The sequence below is a fragment of the Lactuca serriola genome, chromosome 7, assembly GCF_051521515.1.
Source record: "Lactuca serriola cultivar US96UC23 chromosome 7, Lser_US96UC23_V15, whole genome shotgun sequence".
Taxonomy (NCBI): domain Eukaryota; kingdom Viridiplantae; phylum Streptophyta; class Magnoliopsida; order Asterales; family Asteraceae; genus Lactuca; species Lactuca serriola.
Genome location: NC_136414.1, coordinates 10,826,833 through 10,831,593, shown reverse-complemented (window position 1 = coordinate 10,831,593; position 4,761 = coordinate 10,826,833).

Genomic DNA, 4,761 nt, shown 5'->3' with positions numbered 1-4,761 from the left:
TATCCTACAAATAGATATTATGAGAAAGTATTTTGATGACTAAATCATTATTTTATCCATAGATTTCAAAAAACAAATCTCACAATATTCATCGATTTAAGGTGCAAGAAGATTGGAAAGCAAAAAGGTTAAGTGTCTTAACCATTACACCAAATTTTCGACTTAACCCATCAAGTCATTTTGTTAGGATTAAGTAAATATGAAACAACCATATATAGATATCCAAATTAAGTATTTAACGGGATAAAAGAACCATACTCACGTTCATAAAATTAGTTGCAGCTGCAACAAATCATGGTCTTAAATTTAAACACAATGTATTCAAACCGGGTTTAAACTAATACAACATGACTAAATAAACAAGGGATTAGTTGTCTTTGTAGAAAAATCATGAGAATTTGCATATAAAATAAATAAAAACAAATCCATAATTTTCCCATTGCTTCTATGTCTACTTGAGAAAGTAGCAAACCACAAAACTTATTATAATTTATATCCACCACCACTAGACATAATATCGAATAATCGACTGATCCAATTTTCTCAGCTTCTTTTCTCATAAACTCCTACTTTTAGTTGGAAAGAATATAACAAAATCCATAAGTGTATTATATTGATATAAGGCTATATTCTTACTATAATATGTAGCTAGTGAACTCAAAGATATATATATATATATATATATATATATATATATATATATATATATATAGAGAGAGAGAGAGAGAGAGAGAGAGAGTTAGGTTCACATATAACCATTAGTTATTGTGTGAATGTAAGACCAATTATGGTCCAATCACCATCTAAGGCTAAATTAGGAACATTGTATAATTTTAATTTAATAACCTAAATTGAATTCCTATATTTCTGGTAACTGAATTTTTTATTTAAACTAATAATTATCACATACAATCAAACACCAAATGAACCCTACACGATTGAAGAATTCCCCTAAAGGATCGATGCTCTATCTTTCTCATGCTCTTCTGAATTTTCTGAGAAATCAATTGGATTGGATGTGTATCGCCCTTGACTATTGATGTAGCCATACTCTAACCGTCGTTGCGCAAACCAAATCTCGCATAGATCGCCTTATTTTATTCATCAGCACTACCACAATTGAAGGAGTCACCTCCTCTAGCACTAGTAATCATCATTCCTTTTATCAATTTACTTTTTAGTGTATAATTTTTTGTAATATATGCAAAATGATAACTTCTCGTTCATTTATTAACTTCTGAATTAACTAGGGTGAAAATTTGTTTTCATTCGTATGATATTCCAATTTAAATTGGACAATCTTACTTCAATTCTATACTATTCATGCATTTAAAATTAGAATTAAATGTTAATTTTGAAAAACTTTTTCAGAATGCGACCATTTGGGGAAGCCCCTTTACCCAAGGATGCTCATGCAGTTTTTGCTGTTGGTACCGTGGTTGTATTGAGGTGATTAATAGGACATTTACTAACCCAAAAAAGTATGAGAACGAATGGTTGTAATACATGAAATGTATCCAACACCCATTTTATTTTGAAGTTGTGGTTCTAATTTATGATAAATTTGATGTTTCATTAATATGGGCATAGGTCTTTTTAGGCATTCAACTGATGATATGTATGTACTCCACTTAACCAATGAAAAATATAAATGGCACATGCAAGCTTCTTTTATACTGTTTTGGACTTATAATCTTCACATCTAATGTATTATTTACCTTAGATTTTGATTTGGTTTCTTGCTTTTAAATAGGTAGTTGTTGCTCAAGTTCAGGGACTAAGCCCATGTTATGGACCTGGTTGCCCAACCATACCTTCTTACTGTTAGCCGAAAGTTGGAAATGATGGTAAGTAAAATAATCAATTCACATTTGTAGCAAGTAATAAAAATAGCATATCAATTTTAAATGTTATTATGTGTTACCAAGGAAAGAAAGTACTTTCATAAACATATAATATCATATGCTTTCTGAGGAAGGAAAGGGGGTGCCAATTTCTTTACTCAGATCCCACTTGAATAAATCTTTCACCATTTTTTTTGTCTTATTATATTTCTACCAGGTAGATTGACTATGGTCTTCCATTATTTTTGTTAATGTTGCTTGTCTTCCTTTGGCAACATTTTCAAGGTATTACAATCTCTTTTTTGTTTTGCACATTGGTTGTTGAGGTAATTTTAGTATTGTATTTTTCAATTTGTGTGATTTTTTATGGTACTGATCTAATTATAGTATGCATTGGATAATTTTAATTGATATATGATGTTCTTCCTCGAGAGTATGTGGTTCATGTCCCTTCATGGTTTGGTTGTTTGCTTGGTAGCATGGTTAGTTAGCATGTTGGTTTGCTATGGTCTAGAACATACAAAAGAAGCTTTGGCCTATCAAATTTCCTATTGCTTTTGGTGCAAGCTAATGAATGTTTCTTGATATATTTTGCATCATATGATATCTCATGTCTTTTTGTGTGTTTTATTTGAATGATTTATATGTGTAGGTTCAAACATGAAGAGGTAAAAATAGAGGCAGGGGCAAAACATCAAAAAACAAAGACGGATTCTTCAAGAATGATGACATATTCATAAATAATATAGTATATATCATAATTTTTTGTATATATTCTTTAAGAATTATGATTGATTCTTAAAGAATTTAGTATAGAAGGTTGTATATATTCTTCAAAATGGTTTATATATTTTTACTTTATGTTATAAAAATGGTTCTATTTTTATAGTATATATTCTTGATTATATTGCAATACATTGTTCTTAAAGAATGATATGTTCTTATTTAACTTTTGAGTGTATTCTTTAAGAATGTTACTTGTAAAAAAACGTATTCTTTAGGAATTAAAGAATAAAAATGTCTTTTTTTTCAAAATACACATTCTTCCTGGATAAGCCTTGGTTAGTATTAGTCAAGGAAAGTTTATGAATGCATTCTTAAGTGATGTAAACATCTCATTCTAAAAAACTAGAAAATGATAACCCTTACCCATTACTAAATTGTTATTGTCCAATTCTTGAAGAATGTAGTAAATAACGAACCTGGTTGTGGGCTACGAAATTGTCGTCTTCTTCCAAACTTACTGGTGCATAGATGTATTTGTGAAATTCGTTTTAAAATTATCCCTCATTCTTGATTCTCATCAAAGTTCTTCTCGATTTTTAAGGAAATCGTTGTCATTTGATTTGGGTTAATAAGAATGTAGTGGAGGATAATTTTGTTAGTACTGGTTTCATGATTCTTTGATTACTAATCGTAACTTCATATTATTAGATGATCACCACTCTTTCTAAATAAATGGAATGAGAAAAAGGAAGTATACCCAGATTAGTCGGCACTTCCTAATTTAAATTCAGGCAGAATGTCACTATTGCCCTTATGGACGTTTTTATTAGTAAATTTTGTAAAGAATTTTTTACAAATTAATTAATTTCATATCCATTCTTAGCCATTAGATTTTTTAATCCAACAACCCATATTAAGTCCTACATTCACACTATATTTAGGGTTCACATTTAATCCTAACCTTTTATATATATATATATATATATATATATATATATATATATATATATATATATATATATATATATATATATATATATTCTTTCCCACTAAAAGTAGGAGTTTATGAGAAAAGAAGCCGAGAAAAATGGATCAGTCGGTTATTCAATATTATTTCTGGTGGTGGTGGGTATAAATTATAATAAGTTTTGTGGTTTGCTACTTTATCAAGTAGACATAGAAGCAATGTGAAAATTGTGGATTTATTTTTATTTATTTTATATGCAAATTCTCATGATTTTTCCACAAAGACTATTAATCCCTTGTTTATTTAGGCGTGTTGTAAAGTGTAAACCCGGTTTGAATACATTGTTTTTAAATTTAAGACCATGATTAGTTGCAGCTACAACTATTTTTATGAACATGAGTAGTGTTCTTTTATCCCGTTAAATACTTAATTTGGATATTTATATATGGTTGTTTCATATTTACTTAATCCTGACAAAATGACTTGATGGGTTAAGTCCAAAATTTTGGCGTAATGGTTAAGACACTTAACCTTTTTTTGCTTTCTAATCTTCTTGCACTTTAAAATCGATGAATATTGTGAGATTTGTTTTTTGATGAATATTGTGAGATTTTTTTTTTGAAATCTATGGGTAAAATGATCATTTAGTCATGGAAATACTTTCTTAGAATATCTATTTGTAGGATATTGTTATACTTGGTATTCTTTTTTAACATCACCAATAAATTTCACAACATAGTATACAAAGAAATATTTGTAAAGTCAACGGAGCTAACATTTTTATTACATCTCTTATCTAGACATTTGTTTGATAAGCATAAATTAAGATTCATTATTGGAAATTAAATAAACATATACCATATTTTAACTCGAATAAATTCATAAAATTATCAAGATTCCCAGATCTAAAACAGTGGATGAGGTATTTGAACATCTTTGTAAATTTCTTGTCCATGTTCATTTCCAACTGAGTAAACATCCAATCTATGTAATCATTCTGTTATATACATAATATAAGCATTGATGTTAAAGAAGTATATAAAAAAAATAATATCAATAGAAAGACCTCAATTTCAAAAAGATAAGTGTAAGCTTTAGGAAATCCATCATCTTCTATATCTCCAGGATGTTCTTTGATGTCTCTCAACATTTGATCCTTTGATGGAAATGATGTCTTCGTTGATAAAGTCTTTGCTATCCATGCTAATTGACTAAATTTGTAAA